The sequence below is a fragment of the Schistocerca gregaria genome, unplaced genomic scaffold, assembly GCF_023897955.1.
Source record: "Schistocerca gregaria isolate iqSchGreg1 unplaced genomic scaffold, iqSchGreg1.2 ptg000079l, whole genome shotgun sequence".
NCBI classification, from domain to species: Eukaryota; Metazoa; Arthropoda; class Insecta; order Orthoptera; family Acrididae; genus Schistocerca; species Schistocerca gregaria.
The window spans coordinates 2116380-2132303 of NW_026061711.1; positions in this window are offsets into that span (position 1 = coordinate 2116380).

The window sequence follows — 15924 nt, forward strand, 5'->3', positions numbered from 1 at the left end:
GAGAAATCCGTCCGTTTTCGTCATTTGTTATCGAATCGACTTAAAGCCTGATCGTCACATTGGCCGCTCTTCTCTCTGAAACGCTTGTACCTATCGTCTGCAAAGCTATGTCGCGTGCTGCGGTATGCGGAGACACTAAAATCACCATAGTAGAACACAGATGAAGCATCTAAGTTGATGTAATAGCCAGTAAGAAGTATTCCAATTCAAGTTTTAGGTATCGATTATTGACTTTTTAGCTGGCTTTGGTGCCTTGGACATGAGCTAGGACCTTAAGATTCTGCATTAAAGGAGGACTAGCAGCTGAGTTGCATGGGAGAATGTGAAAAGTGTTCATATGTAGTAAAAACCTAAGAAATCCGTCCGTTTTCGTCATTTGTTATCGAATCGACTTAAAGCCAGATCGTCACATTGGCTGCTCTTCTCTCTGAAACGGTTGCACTTATCGTCTGCAAAGCTATGTCGCGTGCTGCGGTATGCTGAGACACTAAAATCACCATAGTAGAACACAGATGAAGCATCTAAGTTGATGTAATAGCCAGTAAGAAGTAGTCCAATTCAAGTTTTAGGTATCGATTGTTGAATTTTTAGCTGGCTTTGGTGACTTGGACATGAGCTAGGACCTTAAGATTCTGCATGAAAGGAGGACTAGCAGCCGAGTTGCATGGGAGAATGTGAAAAGTGTTCATATGCAGTAAAAACCTGAGACATCCGTCCGTTTTCGTCATTTATTATCGAATCGAATTAAAGCCAGATCGTCACATTGGCCGCTCTTCTCACTGAAACGGTTGTACTTATCGTCTGCAAAGCTATGTCGCGTGCTGCGGTATGCGGAGACATTGAAATCACCATAGTAGAACACAGATGAAGCATCTAAGTTGATGTAATAGCCAGTAAGAAGTAGTACAATTCAAGTTTTAGGTATCGATTATTGAATTTGTAGCTGGCTTTGGTGACTTGGACATGAGCTAGGACCTTAAGATTCTGCATGAAAGGAGGACTAGCAGCCGAGTTCCACGGGAGAATGTGAAAAGTGTTCATATGTAGTAATAACCTGAGAAATCCGTCCGTTTTCGTCATTTGTTATCGAATCGACTTAAAGCCAGATCGACACATTGGCCGCTCTTCTCACTGAAACGGTTGTACTTATCGTCTGCAAAACTATGTCGCGTGGTGCGGTATGCTGAGACACTAAAAGCACCATAACAGAACACAGATGAAGCTTCCAAGTTGATGTAATAGCCAGTAAGAAGTAGTACAATTCAAGTTTTAGGTATTGAATATGGAACTTTTAGCTGGCTTTGGTGCCTTGGACATGAGCTAGGACCTTAAGATTCTGCATGAAAGGAGGACTAGCAGCCGAGTTGCATGGGAGAATGTGAAAAGTGTTCATATGTAGTTAAAACCTGAGAAATCCGTCCGTTTTCGTCATTTGTTATCGAATCGACTTAAAGCCAGATCGTCACATTGGCCGCTCTTCTCACTGAAACGGTTGTACTTATCGTCTGCAAAGCTATGTCGCGTGCTGCGGTATGCGGAGACATTGAAATCACCATAGTAGAACACAGATGAAGCATCTAAGTTGATGTAATAGCCAGTAAGAAGTAGTACAATTCAAGTTTTAGGTATCGATTATTGAATTTTTAGCTGGCTTTGGTGACTTGGACATGAGCTAGGACCTTAAGATTCTGCATGAAAGGAGGACTAGCAGCCGAGTTCCACGGGAGAATGTGAAAAGTGTTCATATGTAGTAATAACCTGAGAAATCCGTCCGTTTTCGTCATTTGTTATCGAATCGACTTAAAGCCAGATCGACACATTGGCCGCTCTTCTCACTGAAACGGTTGTACTTATCGTCTGCAAAACTATGTCGCGTGGTGCGGTATGCTGAGACACTAAAAGCACCATAACAGAACACAGATGAAGCTTCCAAGTTGATGTAATAGCCAGTAAGAAGTAGTACAATTCAAGTTTTAGGTATTGAATATGGAACTTTTAGCTGGCTTTGGTGCCTTGGACATGAGCTAGGACCTTAAGATTCTGCATGAAAGGAGGACTAGCAGCCGAGTTGCATGGGAGAATGTGAAAAGTGTTCATATGTAGTTAAAACCTGAGAAATCCGTCCGTTTTCGTCATTTGTTATCGAATCGACTTAAAGCCTGATCGTCACATTGGCCGCTCTTCTCTCTGAAACGCTTGTACCTATCGTCTGCAAAGCTATGTCGCGTGCTGCGGTATGCGGAGACACTAAAATCACCATAGTAGAACACAGATGAAGCATCTAAGTTGATGTAATAGCCAGTAAGAAGTAATCCAATTCAAGTTTTAGGTATCGATTATTGACTTTTTAGCTGGCTTTGGTGCCTTGGACATGAGCTAGGACCTTAAGATTCTGCATAAAAAGGGGGACTAGCAGCCGATTTGCACGGGAGAATGTGAAAAGTGTTCATATGCAGTAAAAACGTGAGACATCCGTCCGTTTTCGTCATTTGTTATCGAATCGACTTAAAGCCAGATCGTCACATTGGCCGCTCTTCTCTCTGAAACGGTTGTACTTATCGTCTGCAAAGCTATGTCGCGTGCTGCGGTATGCGGACACACTAAAAGCACCATAGTAGAACACAGATGAAGCATCTAAGTTGATGTAATAGCCAGTAAGAAGTAATCCAATTCAAGTTTTAGGTATTGAATATTGACCTTTTAGCTGGCTTTGGTGCCTTGGACATGAGCTAGGACCTTAAGATTCTGCATTAAAGGAGGACTAGCAGCCGAGTTGCACGAGTGAATGTGAAAAGTGTTCATATGTAGTAAAAACCTGAGAAATCCGTCCGTTTTCGTCATTTGTTATCGAATCGACTTAAAGCCAGATCGTCACATTCGCCGCTCTTGTCTCTGAAACGGTTGTACTTATCGTCTGCAAAGCTATGTCGCGTGTTGCCGTAGGCGGAAACAGGAAAAGCACCATAGTAGAACACAGATGAAGCTTCTAAGTTGATGTAATAGCCAGTAAGAAGTAGTACAATTCAAGTTTTAGGTATCGATTATTGACTTTTTAGCTGGATTTGGTGCCTTGGACATGAGCTAGGACTTTAAGATTCTGCATAAAAGGAGGACTAGCAGCCCAGTTGCACGGGAGAATGTGAAAAGTGTTCATATGTAGTAAAAACCTGAGACATCCGTCCGTTTTCGTCATTTGTTATCGAATCGACTTAAAGCCAGATCGTCACATTGGCCGCTCTTCTCTCTGAAACGGTTGTACTTATCGTCTGCAAAGCTATGTCGCGTGCTGCGGTATGCGGAGACACTAAAAGCACCATAGTAGAACACAGATGAAGCTTCTAAGTTGATGTAATACCCAGTAAGAAGTAGTCCAATTCAAGATTTAGGTATCGATTATTGACTTTTTAGCTGGCTTTGGTGCCTTGGACATGAGCTAGGACCTTACGATTCTGCATGAAAGGAGGACTAGCAGCCGAGTTGCACGGGAGAATGTGAAAAGTGTTCATATGTAAAAAAACCTTAAAAATCCGTCCGTTTTCGTCATTTGTTATCGAATCGGCTTAAAGCCAGATCGTCACATTGGCCGCTCTTCTCTCTGAAACGGTTGTACTTACCGTCTGCAAAGCTGTGTCGCGTGCTGCGGTATGTGGAGACACTGAAAGCACCACAGTAGAACACAGATGAAGCTTCTAAGTTGATGTAATAGCCAGTAAGAAGTAGTACAATTCAAGTTTTAGGTATCGATTATTGACTTTTTAGCTGGCTTTGGTGCCTTGGACGTGAGCTAGGACCTTAAGATTCTTCATGAAAGGAGGACTAGCCGCCGAGTTACACGGGAGAATGTGAAAACTGTTCATATGTAATAAAAACCTTAGAAATCCGTCCGTTTTCGTCATATGTTATCGAATCGACTTAAAGCCAGATCGTCACATTGGCCGCTCTTCTCACTGAAACGGTTGTACTTATCGTCTCAAAAAGCTATGTCGCGTGCTGCGGTATGTGGAGAGAGTAAAAGCACCATAGTAGAACACAGATGAAGCTTCTAAGTTGATGTAATAGCCAGTAAGAAGTAGTACAATTCAAGTTTTAGGTATCGATTATTGACTTTTTAGCTGGCTTTGGTGCATTGGACATGAGCTAGGACATTACGATTCTGCATGAAAGGAGGACTAGCAGCCGAGTTGCACGGGAGAATGTGAAAAGTGTTCATATGTAATAAAAACCTTAAAAATCCGTCCGTTTTTTTCATTTGTTATCGAATCGACTTAAAGCCAGATCGTCACATTGGCCGCTCTTCTCTCTGAAACGGTTGTACTTATAGTCTGCAAAGCTATGTCGCGTGCTGCGGTATGTGGAGACACTAAAAGCACCATAGTAGAACACAGATGAGGCTTCTAAGTTGATGTAATAGCCAGTAAGAAGTAGTACAATTCAAGTTTTAGGTATCGATTATTGACTTTTTAGCTGGCTTTGGTGCCTTGGACATGAGCTAGGACCTTAAGATTCTGCATGAAAGGAGGACTAGCAGCCGAGTTGCACGGGAGAATGTGAAAAGTGTTCATATGTAGTAAAAACCTGAAAAATCCGTCCTTTTTCGTCATTTGTTATCGAATCGACTTAAAGCCAGATCGTCACATTGGCCGCTCTTCTCTCTGAAACGGTTGTACTTATCGTCTGCAAAGCTATGTCGCGTGCTGCGGTATGCTGAGACACTAAAAGCACCATAGTAGAACACAGATCAAACTTCTATGTTGATGTAATAGCCAGTAAGAAGTAGAACAATTCAAGTTTTAGGTATTGAATATTGATCTTTAGCTGGCTTTGGTGCCTTGGACATGAGCTACGACCTTAAGATTCAGCATGAAAGGAGGACTAGCAGCCGAGTTGCACGGGTGAATGTGAAAAGTGTTCATATGTAGTAAAAACCTGAGAAATCCGTCCGTTTTCGTCATTTGTTATCGAATCGACTTAAAGCCAGATCGTCACATTCGCCGCTCTTCTCTCTGAAACGGTTGTACTTATCGTCTGCAAAGCTATGTCGCGTGTTGCCGTAGGCGGAAACAGGAAAAGCACCATAGTAGAACACAGATGAAGCTTCTAAGTTGATGTAATAGCCAGTAAGAAGTAGTACAATTCAAGTTTTAGGTATCGATTATTGACTTTTTAGCTGGATTTGGTGCCTTGGACATGAGCTAGGACTTTAAGATTCTGCATAAAAGGAGGACTAGCAGCCCAGTTGCACGGGAGAATGTGAAAAGTGTTCATATGTAGTAAAAACCTGAGACATCCGTCCGTTTTCGTCATTTGTTATCGAATCGACTTAAAGCCAGATCGTCACATTGGCCGCTCTTCTCTCTGAAACGGTTGTACTTATCGTCTGCAAAGCTATGTCGCGTGCTGCGGTATGCGGAGACACTAAAAGCACCATAGTAGAACACAGATGAAGCTTCTAAGTTGATGTAATACCCAGTAAGAAGTAGTCCAATTCAAGATTTAGGTATCGATTATTGACTTTTTAGCTGGCTTTGGTGCCTTGGACATGAGCTAGGACCTTAAGATTCTGCATGAAAGGAGGACTAGCAGCCGAGTTGCACGGGAGAATGTGAAATGTGTTCATATGTAGTAAAAACCTGAGAAATCCGTCCGTTTTCGTCATTTGTTATCGAATCGACTTAAAGCCAGATCGTTACATTGGCCGCTCTTCTCTCTGAAACGGTTGTACTTCTCGTCTGCAAAGCTATGTCGCGTGTTGCCGTAGGCGGAAACAGGAAAAGCACCAAAGTAGAACACAGATGAAGCTTCTAAGTTGATGTAATAGCCAGTAAGAAGTAGTACAATTCAAGTTTTAGGTATCGATTATTGACTTTTTAGCTGGCTTTGGTGCATTGGACATGAGCTAGGACATTACGATTCTGCATGAAAGGAGGACTAGCAGCCGAGTTGCACGGGAGAATGTGAAAAGTGTTCATATGTAATAAAAACCTTAAAAATCCGTCCGTTTTTTTCATTTGTTATCGAATCGACTTAAAGCCAGATCGTCACATTGGCCGCTCTTCTCTCTGAAACGGTTGTACTTATAGTCTGCAAAGCTATGTCGCGTGCTGCGGTATGTGGAGACACTAAAAGCACCATAGTAGAACACAGATGAGGCTTCTAAGTTGATGTAATAGCCAGTAAGAAGTAGTACAATTCAAGTTTTAGGTATCGATTATTGACTTTTTAGCTGGCTTTGGTGCCTTGGACATGAGCTAGGACCTTAAGATTCTGCATGAAAGGAGGACTAGCAGCCGAGTTGCACGGGAGAATGTGAAAAGTGTTCATATGTAGTAAAAACCTGAAAAATCCGTCCTTTTTCGTCATTTGTTATCGAATCGACTTAAAGCCAGATCGTCACATTGGCCGCTCTTCTCTCTGAAACGGTTGTACTTATCGTCTGCAAAGCTATGTCGCGTGCTGCGGTATGCTGAGACACTAAAAGCACCATAGTAGAACACAGATCAAACTTCTATGTTGATGTAATAGCCAGTAAGAAGTAGAACAATTCAAGTTTTAGGTATTGAATATTGATCTTTAGCTGGCTTTGGTGCCTTGGACATGAGCTACGACCTTAAGATTCAGCATGAAAGGAGGACTAGCAGCCGAGTTGCACGGGTGAATGTGAAAAGTGTTCATATGTAGTAAAAACCTGAGAAATCCGTCCGTTTTCGTCATTTGTTATCGAATCGACTTAAAGCCAGATCGTCACATTCGCCGCTCTTCTCTCTGAAACGGTTGTACTTATCGTCTGCAAAGCTATGTCGCGTGTTGCCGTAGGCGGAAACAGGAAAAGCACCATAGTAGAACACAGATGAAGCTTCTAAGTTGATGTAATAGCCAGTAAGAAGTAGTACAATTCAAGTTTTAGGTATCGATTATTGACTTTTTAGCTGGATTTGGTGCCTTGGACATGAGCTAGGACTTTAAGATTCTGCATAAAAGGAGGACTAGCAGCCCAGTTGCACGGGAGAATGTGAAAAGTGTTCATATGTAGTAAAAACCTGAGACATCCGTCCGTTTTCGTCATTTGTTATCGAATCGACTTAAAGCCAGATCGTCACATTGGCCGCTCTTCTCTCTGAAACGGTTGTACTTATCGTCTGCAAAGCTATGTCGCGTGCTGCGGTATGCGGAGACACTAAAAGCACCATAGTAGAACACAGATGAAGCTTCTAAGTTGATGTAATACCCAGTAAGAAGTAGTCCAATTCAAGATTTAGGTATCGATTATTGACTTTTTAGCTGGCTTTGGTGCCTTGGACATGAGCTAGGACCTTACGATTCTGCATGAAAGGAGGACTAGCAGCCGAGTTGCACGGGAGAATGTGAAAAGTGTTCATATGTAAAAAAACCTTAAAAATCCGTCCGTTTTCGTCATTTGTTATCGAATCGGCTTAAAGCCAGATCGTCACATTGGCCGCTCTTCTCTCTGAAACGGTTGTACTTACCGTCTGCAAAGCTATGTCGCGTGCTGCGGTATGTGGAGACACTAAAAGCACCACAGTAGAACACAGATGAAGCTTCTAAGTTGATGTAATAGCCAGTAAGAAGTAGTACAATTCAAGTTTTAGGTATCGATTATTGACTTTTTAGCTGGCTTTGGTGCCTTGGACATGAGCTAGGACCTTAAGATTCTTCATGAAAGGAGGACTAGCCGCCGAGTTACACGGGAGAATGTGAAAACTGTTCATATGTAATAAAAACCTTAGCAATCCGTCCGTTTTCGTCATATGTTATCGAATCGACTTAAAGCCAGATCGTCACATTGGCCGCTCTTCTCACTGAAACGGTTGTACTTATCGTCTCAAAAAGCTATGTCGCGTGCTGCGGTATGTGGAGAGAGTAAAAGCACCATAGTAGAACACAGATGAAGCTTCTAAGTTGATGTAATAGCCAGTAAGAAGTAGTAGAATTCACGTTTTAGGTATCGATTATTGACTTTTTAGCTGGCTTTGGTGCCTTGGACATGAGCTAGGACCTTAAGATTCTGCATGAAAGGAGGACTAGCAGCCGAGTTGCACGGGAGAATGTGAAATGTGTTCATATGTAGTAAAAACCTGAGAAATCCGTCCGTTTTCGTCATTTGTTATCGAATCGACTTAAAGCCAGATCGACACATTGGGCGCTCTTCTCTCTGAAACGGTTGTACTTATCGTCTGCAAAGCTATGTCGCATGCTGCGGTATGCGGAGACACTAAAATCGCCATAGTAGAACACAGATGAAGCATCCAAGTTGATGTAATAGCCAGTAAGAAGTAGTACAATTCAAGTTTTAGGTATCGATTATTGACTTTTTAGCTGGCTTTGGTGCCTTGGACATGAGCTAGGACCTTAAGATTCTGCATGAAAGGAGGACTAGCAGCCGAGTTGCACGGGAGAATGTGAAAAGTGTTCATATGTTGTAAAAACCTGAGAAATCCGTCCGTTTTCGTCATTTGTTATCGAATCGACTTAAAGCCAGATCGACACATTGGCCGCTCTTCTCTCTGAAACGGTTGTACTTATCGTCTGCAAAGCTATGTCGCGTGCTGCGGTATGCGGACACACTAAAAGCACCATAGTAGAACACAGATGAACCATCTAATTTGATGTAATAGCCAGTAAGAAGTAATCCAATTCAAGTTTTAGGTATTGAATATTGACCTTTTAGCTGGCTGTGGTGCCTTGGACATGAGCTAGGACCTTAAGATTCTGCATTAAAGGAGGACTAGCAGCCGAGTTGCACGGGTGAATGTGAAAAGTGTTCCTATGTAGTAAAAACCTGAGAAATCCGTCCGTTTTCGTCATTTGTTATCGAATCGACTTAAAGCCAGATCGTTACATTGGCCGCTCTTCTCTCTGAAACGGTTGTACTTCTCGTCTGCAAAGCTATGTCGCGTGTTGCCGTAGGCGGAAACAGGAAAAGCACCAAAGTAGAACACAGATGAAGCCTCTAAGTTGATGTAATAGCCAGTAAGAAGTAGTACAATTCAAGTTTTAGGTATCGATTATTGACTTTTTAGCTGGCTTTGGTGCATTGGACATGAGCTAGGACATTACGATTCTGCATGAAAGGAGGACTAGCAGCCGAGTTGCACGGGAGAATGTGAAAAGTGTTCATATGTAATAAAAACCTTAAAAATCCGTCCGTTTTCCTCATTTGTTATCGAATCGACTTAAAGCCAGATCGTCACATTGGCCGCTCTTCTCTCTGAAACGGTTGTACTTATAGTCTGCAAAGCTATGTCGCGTGCTGCGGTATGTGGAGACACTAAAAGCACCATAGTAGAACACAGATGAGGCTTCTAAGTTGATGTAATAGCCAGTAAGAAGTAGTACAATTCAAGTTTTAGGTATCCATTATTGACTTTTTAGCTGGCTTTGGTGCCTTGGACATGAGCTAGGACCTTAAGATTCTGCATGAAAGGAGGACTAGCAGCCGAGTTGCACGGGAGAATGTGAAAAGTGTTCATATGTAGTAAAAACCTGAAAAATCCGTCCTTTTTCGTCATTTGTTATCGAATCGACTTAAAGCCAGATCGTCACATTGGCCGCTCTTCTCTCTGAAACGGTTGTACTTATCGTCTGCAAAGCTATGTCGCGTGCTGCGGTATGCTGAGACACTAAAAGCACCATAGTAGAACACAGATCAAACTTCTAAGTTGATGTAATAGCCAGTAAGAAGTAGAACAATTCAAGTTTTAGGTATTGAATATTGATCTTTAGCTGGCTTTGGTGCCTTGGACATGAGCTACGACCTTAAGATTCAGCATGAAAGGAGGACTAGCAGCCGAGTTGCACGGGTGAATGTGAAAAGTGTTCATATGTAGTAAAAACCTGAGAAATCCGTCCGTATTCGTCATTTGTTATCGAATCGAATTAAAGCCAGATCGTCACATTGGCCGCTCTTCTCTCTGAAACGGTTGTACTTTTCGTCTGCAAAACTATGTCGCGTGCTGCGGCGTGCGGAGAATCTAAAAGCACCGTAGTAGAACAAAGATAAAGCTTCTAAGCTGATGTAATAGCCAGTAAGAAGTAGTACAATTCAAGTTTTAGGTATTAATTATTGACTTTTTAGCTGGCTTTGGTGCCTTGGACATGGGCTAGGACCTTAAGATTCTGCATGAAAGGAGGACTAGCAGCCGAGTTGCAAGGGAGAATGTGAAAAGTGTTCATATGTAGTAAAAACCTGAGAAATCCGTCCGTTTTCGTCATTTGTTATCGAATCGACTTAAAGCCAGATCGTCACATTGGCCGCTCTTCTCTCTGAAACGGTTGTACTTCTCGTCTGCAAAGATATGTCGCGTGCTGCGGTATGTGGAGACTAAAATCACCATAGTAGAACACAGATGAAGCTTCTAAGTTGATGTAATAGCCAGTAAGAAGTAGTACAATTAAAGTATTAGGTATCGGTTATTGACTTTTTACCCTTCTTTGGGCCTTGGACACGAGCTAGGAACTTAAGATTTTGCATGATGGAGGACTAGCAGCACAGTTGCAGGGGAGAATGTGAAAAGTGTTCATATGTAGTAAAAACCTGAGAAATCCGTCCGTTTTCGTCATTTGTTATCGAATCGAAATAAAGCCAGAACGTCACATTGGCCACTCTTCTCTCTGAAACGGTTGTACTTATCGTCTGCAAAGCTATGTCGCGTGCTGCGGTATGCTGAGACACTAAAAGCACCATAGTAGAACACAGATCAAACTTCTAAGTTGATGTAATAGCCATTAAGAAGTAGAACAATTCAAGTTTTAGGTATTGAATATTGATCTTTAGCTGGCTTTGGTGCCTTGGACATGAGCTACGACCTTAAGATTCAGCATGAAAGGAGGACTAGCAGCCGAGTTGCACGGGTGAATGTGAACAGTGTTCATATGTAGTAAAAACCTGAGAAATCCGTCCGTTTTCGTCATTTGTTATCGAATCGAATTAAAGCCAGATCGTCACATTGGCCGCTCTTCTCTCTGAAACGGTTGTACTTTTCGTCTGCAAAACTATGTCGCGTGCTGCGGCGTGCGGAGAATCTAAAAGCACCGTAGTAGAACAAAGATAAAGCTTCTAAGCTGATATAATAGCCAGTAAGAAGTAGTACAATTCAAGTTTTAGGTATTGATTATTGACTTTTTAGCTGGCTTTGGTGCCTTGGACATGGGCTAGGACCTTAAGATTCTGCATGAAAGGAGGACTAGCAGCCGAGTTGCAAGGGAGAATGTGAAAAGTGTTCATATGTAGTAAAAACCTGAGAAATCCGTCCGTTTTCGTCATTTGTTATCGAATCGACTTAAAGCCAGATCGTCACATTTGCCGCTCTTCTCTCTGAAACGGTTGTACTTATCGTCTGCAAAGTTATGTCGCGTGCTGCAATATGCAGAGACACTAAAAGCACCATAGTAGAACACAGATGAAGCTTCTAAGTTGATGTAATAGCCAGTAAGAAGTTGTACAATTCATGTTTTAGGTATCGATTATTGACTTTTTTGCTGGCTTTGGTGCCTTGGACATGAGCTAGGACCTTAAGACTCTGCATGAAAGGAGGACTAGCAGCCGAGTTGCACGGGAGAATGTGAAAAGTGTTCATATGTAGTAAAAACCTGAGAAATCCGTCCGTTTCCGTCATTTGTTATCGAATCGACTTAAAGCCAGGTCGTCACATTGGCCGCTCTTCTCTCTGAAACGGTTGTACTTATCGTCTGCAAAGCTATGTCGCGTGCTGCGGTATGCGCAGACACTAAAATCACCATAGTAGAACACAGATGAAGCATCTAAGTTGATGTAATAGCCAGTAAGAAGTAATCCAATTCAAGTTTTATCTATCGATTATTGACTTTTTAGCTGGCTTTGGTGACTTGGACATGAGCTAGGACCTTAAGATTCTGCATGAAAGGAGGACTAGCAGCCGAGTTGCATGGGAGAATGTGAAAAATGTTCATATGCAGTAAAAACCTGAGACATCCGTCCGTTTTCGTCATTTGTTATCGAATCGAATTAAAGCCAGATCGTCACATTGGCCGCTCTTCTCACTGAAACGGTTGTACTTATCGTCTGCAAAGCTATGTCGCGTGCTGCGGTATGCGGACACACTAAGAGCACAATAGTAGAACACAGATGAAGCTTCTAAGTTGATGTAATAGCCAGTAAGAAGTAGTAAAATTCAAGTTTTAGGAATCGGTTATTGACTTTTTAACCTTCTTTGGTGCCTTGGACACGAGCTAGGAAGTTAAGACTTTGCATGAAGGAGGACTAGCAGCCGAGTTGCACGGGAGAATGTGAAAAGTGTTCATATGTAGTAAAAACCTGAGAAATCCGTCCGTTTTCGTCATTTGTTATCGAATCGACTTAAAGCCAGATCGTCACATTGGCCGCTCTTCTCTCTGAAACGGTTGTACTTCTCGTCTGCAAAGCTATGTCGCGTTCTGCGGTATGCGGAGACATTGAAATCACCATAGTAGAACACAGATGAAGCATCTAAGTTGATGAAATAGCCAGTAAGAAGTAGTCCAATTCAAGTTTTAGGTATCGATTATTGACTTTTTAGCTGGCTTTGGTGACTTGGACATGAGCTAGGACCTTAAGATTCTGCATGAAAGGAGGACTAGCAGCCGAGTTGCATGGGAGAATGTGAAAAGTGTTCATATGCAGTAAAAACCTGAGACATCCGTCCGTTTTCGTCATTTATTATCGAATCGAATTAAAGCCAGATCGTCACATTGGCCGCTCTTCTCACTGAAACGGTTGTACTTATCGTCTGCAAAGCTATGTCACGTGCTGCGGTATGCGGAGACACTAAAATCACCACAGTAGAACACAGATGAAACTTCTAAGTTGATGTAATATCCAGTAAGAAGTAGTACAATTCGAGTTTTAGGTATCGATTATTGACTATTTAGCTGGCTTTGGTGCCTTGGACATGAGCTAGGACCTTAAGATTCTGCATGAAAGGAGAACTAGCAGCCGAGTTCCACGGGAGAATGTGAAAAGTGTTCATATGTAGTAAAAACCTGAGAAATCCGTCCGTTTTCGTCATTTGTTATCGAATCGACTTAAAGCCAGATCGACACATTGGCCGCTCTTCTCTCTGAAACGGTTGTACTTATCGTCTGCAAAACTATGTCGCGTGGTGCGGTATGCTGAGACACTAAAAGCACCATAACAGAACACAGATGAAGCTTCCAAGTTGATGTAATAGCCAGTAAGAAGTAGTACAATTCAAGTTTTAGGTATTGAATATGGAACTTTTAGCTGGCTTTGGTGCCTTGGACATGAGCTAGGACCTTAAGATTCTGCATGAAAGGAGGACTAGCAGCCGAGTTGCACGGGAGAATGTGAAAAGTGTTCATATGTAGTTAAAACCTGAGAAATCCGTCCGTTTTCGTCATTTGTTATCGAATCGACTTAAAGCCAGATCGTCACATTGGCCGCTCTTCTCTCTGAAACCCTTGTACCTATCGTCTGCAAAGCTATGTCGCGTGCTGCGGTATGCGGAGACACTAAAATCACCATAGTAGAACACAGATGAAGCATCTAAGTTGATGTAATAGCCAGTAAGATGTAATCCAATTCAAGTTTTAGGTATCAATTATTGACTTTTTAGCTGGCTTTGGTGCCTTAAACATGAGCTGGGACCTTAAGATTCTGCATTAAAGGAGGACTAGCAGCCGAGTTGCATGGGAGATTGTGGAAAGTGTTCATATGTAGTAAAAACCTGAGAAATCCGTCAGTTTTCGTCATTTGTTATGGAATCGACTTAAAGCCAGATCGTCACATTGGCTGCTCTTCTCTCTGAAACGGTTGCACTTATCGTCTGCAAAGCTATGTCGCGTGCTGCGGTATGCTGAGACACTAAAATCACCATAGTAGAACACAGATGAAGCATCTAAGTTGATGTAATAGCCAGTAAGAAGTAATAAAATTCAAGTTTTAGGTATCGATTATTGACTTTTTAGCTGGCTTTGGTGCCTTGGACATGAGCTAGGAACTTAAGATTCTGCATAAAAGGAGGACTAGCAGCCGAGTTGAACGGGAGAATGTGAAAAGTTTTCATATGCAGTAAAAACGTGAGACATCCGTCCGTTTTCGTCATTTGTTATCGAATCGACTTAAAGCCAGATCGTCACATTGGCCGCTCTTCTCTCTGAAACGGTTGTACTTATCGTCTGCAAAGCTATGTCGCGTGCTGCGGTATGCGGACACACTAAAAGCACCATAGCAGAACACAGATGAAGCATCTAAGTTGATGTAATAGCCAGTAAGAAGTAATCCAATTCAAGTTTTAGGTATTGAATATTGACCTTTTAGCTGGCTTTGGTGCCTTGGACATGAGCTAGGACCTTAAGATTCTGCATTAACGGAACACTAGCAGCCGAGTTGCACGGGAGAATGTGAAAAGTGTTCATATGTAATAAAAACCTTAAAAATCCGTCCGTTTTCGTCATTTGTTATCGAATCGGCTTAAAGCCAGATCGTCACATTGGCCGCTCTTCTCTCTGAAACGGTTGTACTTACCGTCTGCAAAGCTATGTCGCGTGCTGCGGTATGTGGAGACACTAAAAGCACCATAGTAGAACACAGCTGAAGCTTCTAAGTTGATGTAATAGCCAGTAAGAAGTAGTACAATTCAAGTTTTAGGTATCGATTATTGACTTTTTAGCTGGCTTTGGTGCCTTGGACATGAGCTAGGACCTTAAGATTTTGCATGAAAGGAGGACTAGCAGCCGAGTTGCATGGGAGAATGTGAAAAGTGTTCATATGTAGTAAAAATCTAAGAAATCCGTCCGTTTTCGTCATTTGTTATCGAATCGACTTAAAGCCAGATCGTCACATTGGCCGCTCTTCTCTCAGAAACGCTTGTACTTATCGTCTGCAAAGCTATGTCGCGTACTGCGGTATGGGGAGACCCTAAAATCACCATAGTAGAACACAGATGAAGCTTCTAAGTTGATGTAATAGCCAGTAAGAAGTAGTAGAATTCAAGTTTTAGGTATCGATTATTGACTTTTTAGCTGGCTTTGGTGCCTTGGACATGAGCTAGGACCTTAAGATTCTGCATGAAAGGAGGAGTAGCAGCCGAGTTGCACGGGAGAATGTGAAATGTGTTCATATGTAGTAAAAACCTGAGAAATCCGTCCGTTTTCGTCATTTGTTATCGAATCGACTTAAAGCCAGATCGTCACATTGGCCGCTCTTCTCTCTGAGACGCTTGTACTTATCGTCTGCAAAGCTATGTCGCGTGCTGCGGTATGCGGAGACACTAAAATCGCCATAGTAGAACACAGATGAAGCATCTAAGTTGATGTAATAGCCAGTAAGAAGTAGTACAATTCAAGTTTTAGGTATCGATTATTGACTTTTTAGCTGGCTTTGGTGCCTTGGACATGAGCTAGGACCTTAATATTCTGCATGAAAGGAGGATTAGCAGCCGAGTTGCACGGGAGAATGTGAAAAGTGTTCATATGTTGTAAAAACCTGAGAAATCCGTCCGTTTTCGTCATTTGTTATCGAATCGACTTAAAGCCAGATCGACACATTGGCCGCTCTTCTCTCTGAAACGGTTGTACTTATCCTCTGCAAAGCTATGTCGCGTGCTGCGGTACGCGGACACACTAAAAGCACCATAGTAGAACACAGATGAACCATCTAAGTTGATGTAATAGCCAGTAAGAAGTAATCCAATTCAAGTTTTAGGTATTGAATATTGACCTTTTAGCTGGCTTTGGTGCCTTGGACATGAGCTAGGACCTTAAGATTCTGCATTAAAGGAGGACTAGCAGCCGAGTTGCACGGGTGAATGTGAAAAGTGTTCATATGTAGTAAAAACCTGAGAAATCCGTCCGTTTTCGTCATTTGCTGTCGAATCGACTTAAAGCCAGATCGTCACAATGGCAGCTCTTCTCTCGGAAACGGTTGTACTT